Here is a 17,130-nt window from a genome sequence, read left to right on the forward strand (position 1 = left end):
GTTTCCCTTACTTATTATGCAGTTACCTTTCATTTACTCTCTCAGCATTTCACAGAGTCGTAAGTTTGGAGTTAACTTGTATGATGTTTTGAATACAGCCCACCTCTCTTTGAATTATTAGCTCCACGCCAGCAGCTTTTCTGTCTTTTTTTTTTTTTTAACTCTGACCGTGTTTCTCCAGCCTTTCCCACGGTGCCAGAGATACAGTAGGCAGTCTTTCAGTCAGCATTTGGTGACTGAGTGAAAGAAGTTTTCCCGTTGTACTTTGATGGTTGGTGTGCTGCTCTCCCTGTTGGGCAGTAAGCTCTCTAAAGTCGGGAGACGACGACCTACTATCTCTGTGGCCATCACTATTCACACATGCCCAGAGGTAGTGAGCATTCGGATGGTATTTGTTGACCAAATGTTGGGGCTTCATCCTTTCCACCATTCTACTACAGCTGTACTCACTGTACTCAGTGATGATCTTCTTTTAAAGAGGTTTCATAGTTTAAAAAATATATAAAAATATTACATGCTGATAGAAAAGACTATGTATAAAATCGCCATCTGGATTGAGACTCATTGGATTTTTTTTTTTCCTTTGATGTACTGTTGATAGGTTCTTATACTGTATTCTCAGTGTAATGAACTTGTTTTCTACTGCGAAGTTCTTGCCCCACTGGCAAATTTAATAATCTTTGAACAAACATTCTCCTGTTAAACAAACAGAACCTGAATGTTTGGGAACTTTAGTTTGTTTTTACCACTTGTCTGTTTACGTTTTGATTTCTCTTGGTTTAAGGAATGAACTGAATATGGACTCCTGAGTTATCTTTTCATGTCAAACTAGCTTTCTCCATAAACATGATCCTGCTGTGTTAGGGAAATAGAAAACTAGTCAGAATGCTGTTTTAGAGACAAAGTGTGGTAAAAGCTTGGAATTCATTTTTGAGTTTATCTCAAGGAACTAACTTCCCAGAATAGTAGAATTTCTGCAGTATGGCAGAAGCCTCATCCCTGTTTGCATTATAGGAACATTCCCCAGAACTCTACTATGTGTTATGAAGAGTTCAGTGTATGTGAGGATCTTGGAGAGATTCTCAAGATGTTGTAAGAGAGGATGCCAGTGCTGGTGATACGGGAGACAATTTTCAGAGATGATGTAACTCAAGGATGTGGCAGTAAAAATTTTTCCCCATTTAACCTAGCATGCTTTGTATTCTGTCTCCTTGTCTCATTTTATTACCTTTAAAATTCTTTAGATTTATTTAGTTTCTTTATAATTAGAGAAATAATATGTTTGAAAGAAGTGAATAGAAAGAAAGTTCATGGTCCTCTCACCCTAACACAATAGTTATAACTTTGCTTATTCTCTTCAGGGGCTTCCCTAATGGCTCAGACGGTAAAGAATATGCCTGCAATGTGGGAGACCTGGGTTCAGTCTCTGGGTTGGGAAGATCCCCTGGAGAAGGGAATGACTACTCACTCTAGTATTCTTGCCTGGAGAATTCCATGGATAGAGGAACCTGGTGGGCTGCAGTCCATGGGGTTGCATAGAGTCAGACATGACTGAGCAACTAACACTTTTACTTTCATCCTCTTCAGACTTTTTTTAACCTCTGCGTAGTTTACTTAATTGCAGTGTCAGAACTATTTTGTGTCCCTGTTTTTCTATGAGATTTTATCCCGTGAACTCTTTAACCATTTTAAGTCCTGTGTTAATATTCTACTGAAGGATATACCACAAGTTACTTAATTGTTCTTAATTGTTGGATATAACTAGTTTTCTAATTTTTAGGAAATATACATAATACAATAATGCTCATCAAGGGCTTTCTATCTTAAGATCAGCATATTGTGAAAAGTTTCCAAAAGTAGAATTGCTCTATCAATAACAACATTTCAGAGTTGTAATATAATTATATCTTCAGTAATACTACTAAAGTATAAGATTGTTCTCTGTCAACATCCTTTTACACAGCATTTGTATATTGTGGCAGCTATATGACATCTGTCATAACTGACTATGTGTAAAAACCGTGTCCAGGAGAATGGAAATCTTAAAAAAAAAAAAAAAAAAACTGGAGAAGGAAACGAGTATCATTTATAATTGGCATTTGGAGAGATCCGTTTCTGAATAGGGCTTCCCTGATGGCTCAGTGGTAGAGAATCCGCCTACCAAGCAGGAGATGCTGGTTTGATCCCTGGGTGAGGAAGATTCCTGGAGAAGGAGATAGCAACCTACTCCATATTCTTGCCTGGAAAATCCCATGGACAGAGGAGCCTGGCAGGCTACAGTCCATGGGGCTGCAAAGAGTCAGATACAACTTAGTGACTAAAAACCAACAGCAGTAGTTGTTGAATAGAACAGAAACAGTAGTTTCTGAATTGAATTGTTGAACTGCTACAAAATAAAAAACCCTCTGAAATATTGTGAGTTATAGTCAAGTAAAGAAACAAATTATATTGGTTTACCAATTCTGAAGTGTAAAACAATATGAAGATGTTTAAATTCAGTGATTTGGGAAACTATTTTTAGGAGGATATTTAGAGTTGTGTTAAACAGTTGATTTACAGACTGTGTGAAAACTGTCATTCCTGCTCAGTATTTCCCTCACAGTGTTTCTGTGATGGAGGCATTGATAGAGACGGAAGGAAGACCAGCTGCAACTATGTCCTGTGCTTCCACCTCCTGCTAAGATTTGTCTTTGTTGCCCCACAATCCAGGGAGGGTGGTCTGCTCTGTTGACCAAATGATTGAAATAAAAAAGCTTTAGATCGTGAGCAAGGTACTTATGACAACCCCGGGGTTAAAAAGACATTCTGTCCCATGTTTGCAAGTGCTCCTGGAGTAAGCATTTAAGAGGATGTTTACTAAGGAGGGATGATATTTGTTACCATTGGGACGTGCTAATTTCCACCCATAGCCTTTAGAAATGGGGCTTTTACATCAGCAGACGAATGGATAAGGAAGCTATGGTACATATACACAATGGAATATTACTCAGCCATTAAAAAGAATTCATTTGAATCAGTTCTAATGAGATGGATGAAACTGGAGCCCATTAAACAGAGTGAAGTAAGCCAGAAAGATAAACACCAATACAGTATACTAACACATATACATGGAATTTAAAAAGATGGTAATTATAACCCTATATGCAAAACAGAAAAAGAGACACAGATGTACAGAACAGACTTTTGGACTCTGTGGGAGAAGACGAGGGTGGGATGTTTTGAGAGAATAGCATTGAAACAAGTATACTATCAAGGGTGAAACAGATCACCAGCCCAGGTTGGATGCCTGAGACAAGTGCTCAGGGCTGGTGCACTGGGAAGACCCAGAGGGATGGGATGGGGAGGGAGGCGGGAGGGGAATCGGGATGGGGAACACATGTAAATCCATGGCTGATTCATGTCAATGTATGGCAAAAACCATTACAATAAAAAAAATAAATAAATAAACATTTATTTTTAATTGCAAAAAAAAAAGAAATGTGGCATTTAATTTGTTTCCATAATCAGAGATGGCAATGTGGTGGGGGCACATAGTAATTGGTGATTTGACGCCTGCGCTTTATAATACCATGTCTTGCATGCCCTCTGAATCCAGTTGTGATTAATATTATCTGTGTGGGATAGAGAAAGAGGACAGAATATCAAAACCAGAGGTAATACCTATCAACCTCTGGGTCCAGAAGTACTGGCTTCGGTGGCAGTAATCTTTAGACTTCTGCCATCCTGGTTTTTTCCTTGTAGTAGGAAAAGAGAAAGGACAGATTTGAAAACATATGTGTGTTGGATAAAAAGATCTTTTTTAACCAAAACTCTTTCCCTAATGTGATTAAATGAAGTTTATATGTAGAATATAAATTTATAATAAATTTATAGGTAATCAGTGAAGAATCAAGATCTTTTCCATTTTTAAGGGCTCTTGAAACATTTTACCTTACCATGAAAACTGTTACTTCTCTTTTGACAAATACTTATAGTTAACTATTCACCTTGCAATTAGTTTTCATGCAATGCCACCATTTTTTTTTTTAATCCCTGCTCTTAATTGTTTACATTGGTTACTCTGTGCCTAGCTGTAGGTAGTTCCAAGACTGTGTGACTGCTCTATTGAATGCTATTTTTCTTCTCTTTGTTCATTTTTTGGCATGAAAGTTGCTTTTAAATTAGTCAGCCAGAAAGGATGTTCTCTTTTAAAGTTTGGTAGCAGGAAAGAATAGCAGACATCAGAGCTCTGAAATAGACTTTAAATCCCAGGGTTGCCACATCATTCTTTCTTCTATTCAGCTAGTACTTACCAAGTACCTACTGAGTGCTAGCTACTGTTCCAGGTGCAAGGGATGCAGTGGTTTATAAAATCAACAGAGATCCTTGTCCCCACAGAGCTTACATTCCAGTTCTTGGGGAGAGAAATCTGGTTTGAGCCCAGAACATCTTCAGCCTCCTGGAGGATTTGGTGGGATGGGTGCCCAGGCAACAGGGAGATTGATGAGGTGGGAATTTCTTTGTAGGGGTCAGATGCAAACACACATTGTGTCCATCAGCTGAGAGTTCTGTTAGAAAAGACAGCTGAAATAGTATTTATTTACTTGAGCTCTTCCTGAGGTGGTGTTATTCCTCAATTCTTAGAGCAGTCATTATTGACAGGCATGATGTTTATTAAGCAGGTTGGTTTTTATTCTGTTACGAGAAAGCGGGCTTACAGAACTATACATTTTGTGTAGTTTTTTGTGCTCGTAGACAAAGACTTGCATCTGAACTTGGCTAGGTATTGGCTCATTAGCCTTGTCTTTGTATAACATCTCTAGAAATACTAAATAACTCAATTAATAAACAGGTTGTAACATTTTAAAACATGCAGTTCAAAATGGAATATACAGTTGGATGTTGAAAATTTGTTATAGAACTTCCTGATGTGCCAGCTGTGAGCCCTGCAGGCAGGTGCATATTTTCTTTGGAGAAATGAACAAAAATGTGCTTTAACACAGGTGTCCACTTATCTCAGGGACTATTACCAGGTTGATTTGCAGTGGTTTAAACATTTTTTCAGGCAGGCTACTCTAATCCTGAAGAGCCAGACAGCATGATGATTGTTTCATATATGAATGCTAATTTTGAAAATTATGTGTGTAAATAAAGGAGCATTTGAAAGAGGATATGTTTTAGAATATTTCTATGATATACTGTATTCCAACAGGTGAATTCATGAAATGAAACAATGTCCCAGTAACAGTGGCATCGATATTGAGGGCAAAACTTGAGAAACTATTCTATTTTTTTCTACTTCATGTCATTTAATATTTCTTCTTGTCATACTCCTTCTTCTTCTTTTTTTAACCTTTAATTATCAAAATGACAGCATTGGAACAGAATGACATGTAGATTTAAAAGCCCGTTCATTTGTGTGCCTTCCTAGATCTATTGTCTTTACTTTTTTTGGGCCTCTGTGTATATGTGTACATATTTTTCACCTACTGAATTATGTAAGAGGAGGTCTAGCATATTACGATTCAGGCTCATGTCCCTGGCCCACTGCTTGTTAGCTGTGTGACCTTGTTCAAGTTACTCAACCTCTCTGTGCCTCAATTTCTTCATCTGTAGCATGGAGAATAATAATAGAACCTAACTCTGAATTTTCTAAGGGTTAAAGTATTTAATAAATGTACTGTGCTTAGCATGGTCCCTGGCACATCATTAGTGCTCTCTATTAGCTTTTTAAAATTATTTAATTCTCTTACTAGGAGGATTAACACTGAGTACAGCTATGTGCCTGGAATGAAGCTATTTGCTAGAGATACAGAGCTGAATAAAATTTGTTCCCTAAAGACAGTGAAATCTGAAGAAAGCCACAAGTAATCATGATAAATACACAAAAGGATACAGTCTGGTGGCCACACAAAGGTTAAAGTCATTCTTGACTTGAGTTTCAAAGGTTGAGTAGTGGTTTGATGAATGTAGGAAGGAGTGAGGGCTTTTGAGCAGAAGGCTCATATCTAAGGAAAGGCATGTGTGCTTAAGAGTACCGTGGAGGTAGAAGGAATATCAAGAAGTGTATCCTGATTTGAGTATAACTTGGAGCCACTAGCTTTAAGAGGTGTGGTTTGAAGTATTGCAGACTAGTGATAAATAGAGTGGAAAGAAGGAGTTCAATGTAGTGCTTAAGTCAGAATCAGCATGACTGGGTGAAAGATGGGGGTAGGAGTAAGATAGTATGAAAAGGTGTTACAAGCAGTATAATCTGGTGGCTATTTCTATATACCCTTTGTTCATTATTTTAAACTCTTCTTCTATGTTATTGGTACTAACTTTTCTCTTTTAAGTAAGATTTATTGAGATAGAATTAACGTGTAATGAAATCACCATTGAATTTTATGTGGAACATTTCCATTGCACTGGAAAGTTCTCTTATATCCTCCACCCCCCACCCTCAACAAATGTAAACAGGGTCCCTGGAAAACATATTTCGGATTTCTGTCCCTACAGTTTTGCCTTTTTCAGAATGTCACATAAATAAAATTATAAGCATACCTCAGAGATAGAATGGGTTTGATTCTAGACTACTCCAATAAGGCAAACATCACAATAAAGCAAGTCACGTGATTTTTTTTTTTTTTTTGCTTTTCAAATGCATATAAATGTTATGTTTACACCATATTATAGTTCCTTGTAGCTCAGTTGGTAATGAATCTGCCTGCAATGCAGGAGACCTGGGTTTGATCCCTGGGTTGGGAAGATGCCCTGGAGAAGGAAATGGCAACCTGCTCCGGTATTCTTGCCTGGAGAATCCCATGGACAGAGTAACCTGGCAGGCTGCAGTCCATGGGGTTGCAAGAGTGGGACATGACTTAGTGACTAAACCACCACCACCATAGTCTCTTAAGTGTGCAATAGCACTGTATCTAAGAAATATATTCATACCTTAATTTTAAATGCTTTATTGCTAAAAATGCTGTGATCTGAGTCTTCAGTGAGTCATAATCTTTTAGGGAGTGGAGGTCTTAACCTCAGTGTTGATGGCTGCTGACTAATCAGGGTGGTGGTGGCTGAAGGTTGGGGTGGCTATGGCAATTTCTTAAAATAAGGCAGCAATGAAGTTTGCCTCATTGATTGATTCTCCTTTCCATGAATGATTTCTCTTTAGCCTGCAATGCTATTTGATAGCATTTTGCCTACAAGAAGAACTCTCAAAATTAGTCAGTTCTGTCAGATCCTGCTGCTGCTTTATCAGCTAAGTTTATGTAGTATTCTAAAGCCTTTTTTTTTTTTTGTCATTTCAGTAGTCAGTTAAGTTTTCTGTCTTACATGGGCACAGTTCATGGTGCCCAAAAATAGTTACAGGAGTGACATTAAAGGTCACTTATCTCAGATCACCATAACAAATATAATAGTGAAAAAGTTGAAAATATGGTGAGGATTACCTAAATGTGACACAGAGATAGAAAGTGAGCAAATGCTGGAGGAAAAATAGTGCCAAAGACGTTTTCAATACAGTTTCCATAAACCTTCAATTTAAAACCCTCAGTATTTGGAAAGTGTGATAGTACACGCTGTGCCTTTGTATATGTTACTTTGTGTTTTCACTTAGCATAATTCATTGTGTTCATACATGTTGTCCTCAATAGTTCTTTTACCTTTTATTGTATGGAGTTACTTCACTATATGGATGGACCACAGTTTGTCTATCCGTTCAGCTAGTTGATGGAAAAGTTGTGTTGTTTGCAGTTTGGGGCTCTGAAGAATAAAGCTGCCGTCAACATTTGTGCACAGTCTGTGTGTGTTTGCATTCTCTTGGGTGAATACCTTGGAATGATACTGGTTGGTCATGTAGTTAGCATTTGCTCAGCCTTTTAAAAATTGCCAAAGTGTTTTCCAAAACAGCTGTACTGTTTTGCATTTCTACCAGCAGTTCAGCTCCTTCACCTCTTGACCAGAGTTGGAACTGCCAGTTTAATTTTAGCAGTTGTAGCAGGAGATTGGTATTAATAGTGTCTCATTGTGGCTTTAATTTGCTTTTCTCTGTTGGCTAGTGATGCTGACCGTATTTTTTGTGATTATTTGCTATCCATATATCTTTAATAGAACATTAGAATTTTTTTTTTTTAATCACCTTCTCTTTTGGTGACCTTGAGTTAGGGAAGTGTTTCTTAGATAGGACACAGACACACAGACACACAGACACACACACACAGAGCACTGTTTTTTAGGACAGGAAGGAAAAGAAATGAATAAATCGGACTTTTCAAAGGTACTGTTAAGATGAAAAGATAAGCCACAAACTGGAGAAAATATTTCCAAAACATATATCTCCTAAAGGGTTTATATCCAGAATATATGAAGGACTCCTACAACTCAACAGCAGGGAATCAACCTTATTTTAACATGGGGGAAAATGTGTGTGTGTGTCTTTTAATCATTATTTTTTATTGCCTTTTAAAATATTGATATCGTGGAAGCTTGGAATTTGAGGGAGAAGGGAATGAGTGGGTAATATCTCCTGTGGTTTCAAAATTTAAAATTTATGTTTCCAGAATCTAGGAACAGGTCTGATAAAATATGTATATTTTTCTCTTTTAACCTCCCCCCACCCTTTTTTTTTTTTAAAGAATGGAAGGGATTTGTTCAACTCCTCAATCTGTTTGCAGTTTACCATCGTGAACACTTACAAGGTCCAGAAAGTCAGGGATTTTTTTGCTGTTATTTTACAGCTTTACATATTTTACATTATTTTCTGTACTTAGTGCCTGGCTCAGTAAATATTTGTTGAGTGGATGTTTGTTAAATATCAAGTATGCATTTATGTTTTTCCATATTGTTCTCAGTTTTGTCAGCAGCATTTATTTTTAAAATTTCTTTTCCTCCTTTGATGCTAACTCTTATCATGTTTGTTTCTTAATTAATGTATGAGTTTTGTATGTCCCTTAACAAATTACCATAAACATGGTTGCTTAAACTAACACTTTTATTATCTTATGCTTCTGGAGATGAGTTGGACTTGGGTTTTGCTGGGCTAAACACAAGGTGTTGATAGGCTTGCATTCTTTCCTGGAGTCTCTAGCTGGGGGTCTTCTTCCTTGGTCTCTCCAACTTTTAGCAGCACCACATTCCTTGACTTGTGGCCCCTTCTTCCATCATTACAGCCAGCAATGCTGTCTTTCTCTCTGCACCTTCCTCTAGCATTGCCTCGCATCTCCTGAGATGGGAAAGATTCTTTGCTTTTAAGGATTTCGCTTTTTAGGGACTAGATTGGGTCCCTTTGCCTAATCCAGGTTAATCTCATCATCTCAAGGTCTTTAATCATACCTGCAAAGTCCTTTTGCCTTGGAAGGTAACTTACTCTCCCTGCTATGGATCATGACTGGAACATGTTTGAGAGACCATTATTCTGCCTATTGCATGCAAATTATTTATTGATGATTTACATCCCTAATGTATATGTCTGTTTGAATTCTAATAGTACTGTTTTCTTCAACTTTAGTATTACTTTAAAAATAATTTTTTACTTTATAACATGTCCTATTATTTAACATGGCCATAATATTCTAATGTTCCAGGGAATGCTTCTTTATATAATTGAGTTTAGTGTGTTGATTAGCTGCTTAAGGTTTCTCCCTCTTGCCCCCAGAAAGTTTTATAGGTATTTTAATTGGATTTAAGAGGGAAAAGTTCCTGGTACCGATCCCCATTTTGCTGGCATCCATCTAGGCTGGCTTCATCTTTCACTTAGTAATTTTTATCTCTTACTCCGTGTTCGTCACTCACTGGTACCATTCAGGTAGAAAGTACGCTTTCAGTGGTGTGTGGAATGTGTTGTCACATAACTTTTGATGAAAGGGCAATTTCTACCACTGGGAAGAATTTTTCTCAATGAAGAGATGAAAGGAGATCATGTACTGGCAGATGAGAGAGTTTTTTTTTTTTTTTTTTTTTAAAGTTAAACCACATGTAATGTCAAATGCTCTTTTGTGTAATTCATGAGTAAACTTGTTCAGGGACTTGTGAATTCAAAAAATTTTACTCCAGTAGAGTTAACTAGTGACTACTCTGGACTTCCCCAAATTTAAGAGATTTGGAAATTGAGTTCTCTTCCAATAGCATTTATAGAGATAGGGACTTTCCTTAACAGCTTAAAGAAAAATTTTTTTAAAGAGAAAAATTTTTGTTTTTAACCATGAAGTCAGTATTGAATTTTAACCTGTGCTGATTATTGGATCAAACTCCCATTATGGTAAGAGTGAAAAATCTGAATATACACTTAATGGAAAAGGCTTTTCATAGTATAGTTACTCACAGAAAAAGAAAACCTTTTTTTTTTTTTTTCCTTTCAAAGGTTGATAGAATTTTTAGGTGGTTTTAAAGTTTTGGTCTAATATTGCTTAATTAGAATGAAATGGCAGATTGTCCTAGTTTATTTGTGTACAGGCAGGGTTAGGAGTGCTAATGAGAGAGAGTCTTTATGTTGATGTGTATCTATAGTGTATAACCTTTGTTACTCCTGAAAGGATCTGAAGTGTCTTGGGATAAAATCAAGAGATAGTGAAACCCCAGCCAGATTCACGCAGGTATAAAAAGACCCACACCAAGTAATAGAGAAATATGGATGAAGAGTAGTCTTTGCACATTTTCGATAGTATTAACCTGAGCGATGCTGTTGAGATTGTTCTGTTAATCCTTCAGTGACTTCTTCAGCAGGTAGAATAAAATCTGATCGGCACATCATGAGTTGCAAGGACTTCCATAGGCTCCCTCCTGTGATTATCTCACTTCATTACCTACCACGGCGCCCCTCCTTCGCCATGGCTTCCGTCTCTCTTCCTCTGTGTCTGTGTGTGATCTTCCCCCTGGAGGTTCAGACTGGTGTTCCTGGCTTGTGGCTCAGGTCCCAGCATTAATAGTGCCTGTCCAGAAGTTGGCCTGGCCCGCTGTAAAAAACTGCCCTCTCCTCCTCCAGTCACTCCCACATTTTGCTTTCTTCATAGGGTCTGCATGATAGGAAATGAACGTGTTGTGTTGTTTAGCTGTTTATCTCCCCCAACCAGAAGCAAGGACTTAGTGTTTTTCGCCATTAGTTCCTGGGTTCCTAGAACAGTCATCGTGCTTGGTTGGTGCTTAATAGATACGTGTTGAATGAACGCATGCACAGCAGAGGTGATTTGCGGATGAGCATTTGGGGGGATAGTTGTTGCCCGGGTTCACTTGAAAGTCCAAGTTCAGTTGTGAACTGATTTAGTATTTAGTAATGACGTCTGCATATAAAGGAAAAGGGAAATTCGAGAAACCTGCCCCCCTCGGTGCCGTTTCTAGATAAGATTTACTAAGACTCAGTTCAGTTCAGTCGCTCAGTTGTGTCTGACTCTGTGACCCTGTGGACTGCAGCACGCCAGGCTTCCCTGTCCATCACCCACTCCCGGAGCTTGCTCAAACTCATGTCTATTGAGTTGGTGATGCCATCCAACCATCTCATCCTCAGTCATCCCCTTCTTCTCCTGCCTTCAGTCTTTCCCAGCATCAGGGTCTTTTCAAGACTACTTGGTAAGAATTTAGCAGGATACCTTCATGCCTTAGTTCCCTCAGCCTAGGAAATAGCAGTAAGTATCTACTGCCGAGGGATGTTGTGAGGGTTAAAAGTGATGGTGCATGTGGCATGTTAGTACAGAGCCTGGGGCAAGGTAATTGCTCATTATTACTAGTCATTAATTTATCTAGTTGCTGGTTGTTGAGAACAAAGGATGCTTCATGCACATACTAAAGCTGTATCTCTGACTGTAGGACGGTTTCAACCTCTTCCTGGTCTGTGCTTTTATTTTAGCCAGGTTGGCAAAATTGTGTTTGAGGTGTGTGTTAGTTTCCTGGGGCCGCCTTTATCAAGGCAAACTGGGTGGCTGTCTTAGCCATACTGCAGTTGCCAATAACCACAGGTGTATATTTGAATGAAATAAAATTAGAATTCAGTTCCTCAGTCACAGTTAGCCAGGTTTCAAGCAGGCAGTAACTACATGTGACTAGTGGCTGCCATGTTGGACAGCCCCACATGTAAACATTTCCCTCTTTGTAGAAAGGTCTATTAGAGAGCACTGCTCAAAAGAATTAGGAAACAGACTAGCTCTTTTATTTGCTTTGGGTAACTTTGTATAGTTTTATTTCTTGAATATATGTTGCATTATAAATTTGGAATAGTTCATAATAGCTGAAAAAATATTTTTATGGGCTTCTTTTAAAAGTTCTGGAGCAGAATGACTCATTAATGTTATTTATGAATTGTTTATTCACCAACTCTTTTCTTCATTGTCAAGAACATATGGAGTCAGTAATAGAACATACTGCATGTATTTTTTTTCCCCTTGTATATTTATAACGAAGTGCCTGAAGGACACAAGATACTGTTTTATTTATTTTATTTGAATTATATGCCTGAGACTAAGCTCTTGTGTATTCAGGGCTACAATTTATAGTATTAATTAAGAACAGCTTTCTTTTTCTCCCCAGAATGAATTCAATATATTCTTCATTATTATATGTGAATCTTGAGTTTGTTTTCATTCATGGTTGTTTTTTCTTCTCTCCCTGCCTCCCACCCTGTGCTTTTTGCCTCTTGACCTTTCCTTCTTCCATTTAATTCCCCCTCCCCTGACTCTCTTTCTTCACTGGCTCCTGTTCTTTCTTTTTTTCTCCCACTGCTTCCTCCAGTAACCTCCTTACTAGAAATGGAAATGACACAATATTCACTTTAAAGCGTTTAATGAACTTCTCCCCTGCTTTTTTGTAACCAAATGCTTCCTCCCCCCTTTTCCTTAAAGATACATGCAACAGCTTTTTAAAGATACAATTGGAACATCATACTACCTTCCATTTGAAGTGTGTAATTCCGTGGTTTTTAGTATATTCCCAGAGTTATGTGCCCATCACCACAATCAGTTTTTAAAATATTTTCATCATTTCAAAAAGAAACAGAATACTCCGTAGCAGTGCCCGCCTCTCTGTTTCCCCCCACCCATCTGTAGGCAGTCACTCATGGACTTTGACTCTCAAGGTTTCCCTGTTATGGTTATTTCGTTTGCATGGAATCAGACAATATTTTTTCTTCCTCTGGCCTCTTTCCTTTACATAATGTTTTTAACATTATTAATACTTCATTCCCTTTTATGGTTTAATGATACTTTGTTGTATGCATAATACCAGATTTTGTTTATCTGTTCATCAGAAACTGGGAGTTGGGTTGTTTCTACCTTTTGTGTATTATGAATAATGCTGTGACTGTGTACAAGTTTTTTGTGTGGACATATGTTTTCATTTCTCTTGGGTATCCACCTAGAATTGGAATTGCTGGATCATATTGTTCAGTGGTTTGAGGATCTGCTAGACTGGTTTCCAAAGCAGCAGCATGATTTTATTACATTCCTACTAGAAGCATGTGATGAGGGTTCCAATTTCTCCATATCCTTGCCCACACTTGTTACTGTCTGTCTTTTTTATAATAGCCATCCTAATGAGTATGAAGTAGTATTTCATTATGATAAAATATGTGTAACATAAAATTTATTATCTTAACCAGTTTTAAGTGTGTAGTTCAGTGGTGTTAAGTGCATTCACTCTGCTGTGTGACCATCACCACCGTCCATCTCCAGAACGTTTTCATCTTTCCAAACTGAAAATCCGTGCACATTAAACAATAACTTTCCACTTCCTCCATTGTGGTTTTGATTTGCATTCTTTGGTTGGCTAATGATGTTGAACGTCCTTTCATGTGTTTATTGGCCATGTGTATATCTTCTTGGAGAAGTGTCTGTTCAGATCTTTTGCCCATTTTTAAGTGGCTTATTTATCTTTTTACTGCATTGGAATAGTGCTTTATATAGTCTAGATTCAAGTCTCTTTTCAGGTATATGATTTACAAAAATTTTCTTCCATTTTCTATGTTTTGTTATTTTCTGGGTAGTGTCTTTTGATATACCAAGAGGTTTTAATTTCCATATTCAGTTTGCCTTTTTCCTTTTGTCGCTCATACTTTTGATTTAATAGTAAGAAACCGTTGTCTTATACACAGTTCATTTAGCTTTATGGCTGTGTCTTCTTCTAAATTTTACAGTTTTAGCTTACCTCCAACTTTTCAGCTGTTCCTCCCACATGCTATTCTGACTCTTCTCTAGAGATCCTGCTTCTTATTGAGTCCATGAGCTGCGAGATTGGGTGCAGTACTCCGTTTGAACTGCTATACTCCAAGTGCATAAGAAAGAATTTTTGTTTTGGTTCCATCATTGAATTATTTCATATTGTGCTTCTTTTATGCTGCCTTCATCCTCAACTGATGTGTCGGTTGTTCACCTACACTGGCTGGGAAAGGTGACCAACTCTTCCTTCCTTGTCCTACCCGTGTTTCTAATATTGTGGGCAATCTGAGTATCCATATGGAATGTCTTGCCAACATTCTAACCTTCCTTACTTCTCAACTCCAGTGGTTATCACTTTTATCCTTTTCCAGCAAATTGTTCTCATGACAAGATCTTGCTATTCTTCAAAAATGCTAAATGCTTATACCTGTCCTCTATTATCACCTCCTGTTCTCTTTTTCTTCTCTCTCTCTGTCCTCTCTCCCTCTTACCCATCCTCCTTTCTTTCTTTGGTTTCTCTAATGCCCAGCCACTTTGTTTCTCCTTCCTGGCTCTGCTCTGCACCCTGTACTTGAAGTATCATCTTCTCCACAGGCATAGTTAGTTCCCTTTTTTCTGTATCCTTCATGTCCATCCTGTAAATCTCTCCATGCTCTTTCCTCAGCCTTTTGAACCTTCCTCACACATGTTGTTGTTGCTCAGTTACTAAGTTGTCTGCAACCCCATGAACCGCAGCACGCCAGGCTTCCCTGTCCTTCACTGTCTCCCAGAGTTTGCTCGGACTCATTGTTCATCACATATGTTAGATGTTCAATAAATGATGAGTGAATGAATGAATGATAGAATGAACAAACCTTGGATCAGTTAATTTAACTGTTCAGTTCCTGCAGAAGAATTGCTGGGCCCTGGGAAAAATGACACCTATACAAGGAGTCCCTGTTAGAAGTTCATGGTGTTTCAGTACCGTGTTTCAACTGGGGTCTCAGTACTTTGGCAATTTTTATGTATTTCTAGTCTTTACTTCTTTTAACAGGTACTAAACCTTTTAACACGTATTTTAAACATCCACTGTGTTTTTATTTAACAATATTCTTTCTCTCTCATAGCAGATGAACTTCTATTTCATGTAGGAAGTTGAGGCCAACAGATGGGAATCTTGCTTAGTATTTTCTGGCTTCTACAAGAATAATAGCATCTGTTTTCATGCTTCACTCCTAACCCCCTGTTTCCGAGGAGGACGACTTGGCCCCTCTCCCATGCTGGGCTTGTGTCTCTACTGGTGTTTTGGATCTTACTCTCTCTGCCTCCTGAAGGACCTAGCTCTGTTAGTTATTTCTTCTGCCTCCATTTCTTTTTTCCCTATGCCCCTTCTCTACTTAGCATGTATACTTTAAAAAAGGAAAGAAAGAAGGAAAAAAAGGATTAATACACTAACACGTATATACTCAATTATTTTTTTTTTAGCTACAGGTGTCCTCTTTCTCTTTTTTTCTACTTGGCTTTTAGTAAGCATCATCTAAATTAGCTGTCACCATTTTCTTATGATCCATGATTAATGAACTGTTTCTCCTAGGTTAATTGACACCCTTATTGTTAAATCAGACATACTCACTTTACTCTTTATGTTACTTGTTACCTCTGAAACATTTGACACTGTTGGCTACTTCTTCCTTTTTGAACTCTCTGCTATCTCAGCTTTGATCACAGTCTATTAGTATAAGGAAGCCATGTGGATTTCTTTTATAACCAAGCTTGATGGTTCCAGTGGTTCTAGGTGGACACATCCATCTCCAGTTAGGTAGGTTTGTTGAGGAGTGAAGATCTAACTTTGAGATTTACTTTGCCTTTGACAGTTTCCCAGCAATTATTGTTAGCACCGCCATCATGCTAGGCTGAGTGATCACAGGTGGGGCTGGCTTCAGTGTGTTCTCACACGTCTTCCCTTATTTCCTATAAGGCACTGAGGCCAGAAGAATGTTTCAAAGAGATTTAATAAAGTGTTTTTAAAAGGTTCTTCTTGTTTCAGTTGGGTTTATTGTGACGTTTTTGTATAATAATGAAAGATGAATAACGGAAATGTTCATCAGTAGGGGAATGTGTGGATTGTTGCTGTTGTCCAGTTGCTAAACCACGTCTGACTCTTTGTGACCCCATGGATGGCAGCACGCCACACTTCCTTGTCCTTCACTGTCTCCCTGAGTTTGCCCAAGCTCATGTCCATCGAGTCGGTGATGCCATCCAGCCATCTCATCCTCTGTTGCCCCCTTGTCTTCTTACCCTCTATCTTGCCCAGCATCGAGGTTTTTTCCAGTGAGTCGACTCTCTACATCAGATGGCCAAAGTATTCAGAGCCTCAGCTTCAGCATCAGTCCTTCCAATGAACATTTAGGGTTGTTTGCCTTTAGGATTGACTGGTTTGATCTCCTTGCTGTCCAAGGGACTCTCTAGAGTCTTCTCTAGCACCACAGTTCAAAGCATCATTTCTTCAGCACTGAGCCTTCTTTATGGTCCATCTCTCACATCCGTACATGACTACTACAAAAACCATAGCTTTGACTATACAGACCTTTGTTGGAAAAGTAATGTCTCTGGTTTTTAGTACGCTGTCTAGGTTTGTCGTAACTTTTCTTCCAAGGAGCAAGCGTCTTTTAATTTCATGGCTGCAGTCACCGTTTGCGGTGATTTTGGAGCCCAAGGGAATGAAATCTGTTACTGTTTCCACATCCAGGACATCTATTGGCCACAAAGTGATGAGACCAGATGCCATGATCTTCCTTTTTTGAATGTTGACTTTTAAGCCAGCTTTTTCACTCTCCTCTTTCACCCTCATCAAGAGGCTCTAGTTCCTCTTTGCTTTCCACATTATTTTATATCCATACATAAGATAATAGGCACTAGAAAAATGAATGAAGTAGATCTAGGTGTATTGATGATGTCTAGAAAAAAAGTCAAGGTGCAGTTCTGTTACTTTATCTGTCATCTCTCTCATAATTTGTAAGGGGAAAAAACACTATGGAACAGAACTATGTAT

At 38.2% G+C, this 17,130-nt stretch overlaps 1 protein-coding gene across 6 annotated transcripts in view; it reads left to right on the top strand.

Annotated features, from left to right (window-relative positions):
* CDKAL1 (CDK5 regulatory subunit associated protein 1 like 1) overlaps positions 1–17,130 on the top strand; it is a 579,481-nt gene that overhangs the window by 161,481 nt on the left and 400,870 nt on the right. The gene's annotated exons all lie outside the window — the stretch shown is intronic.

This window comes from Cervus canadensis, chromosome 28 (assembly GCF_019320065.1).
Source record: "Cervus canadensis isolate Bull #8, Minnesota chromosome 28, ASM1932006v1, whole genome shotgun sequence".
Taxonomy (NCBI): Eukaryota; Metazoa; Chordata; class Mammalia; order Artiodactyla; family Cervidae; genus Cervus; species Cervus canadensis.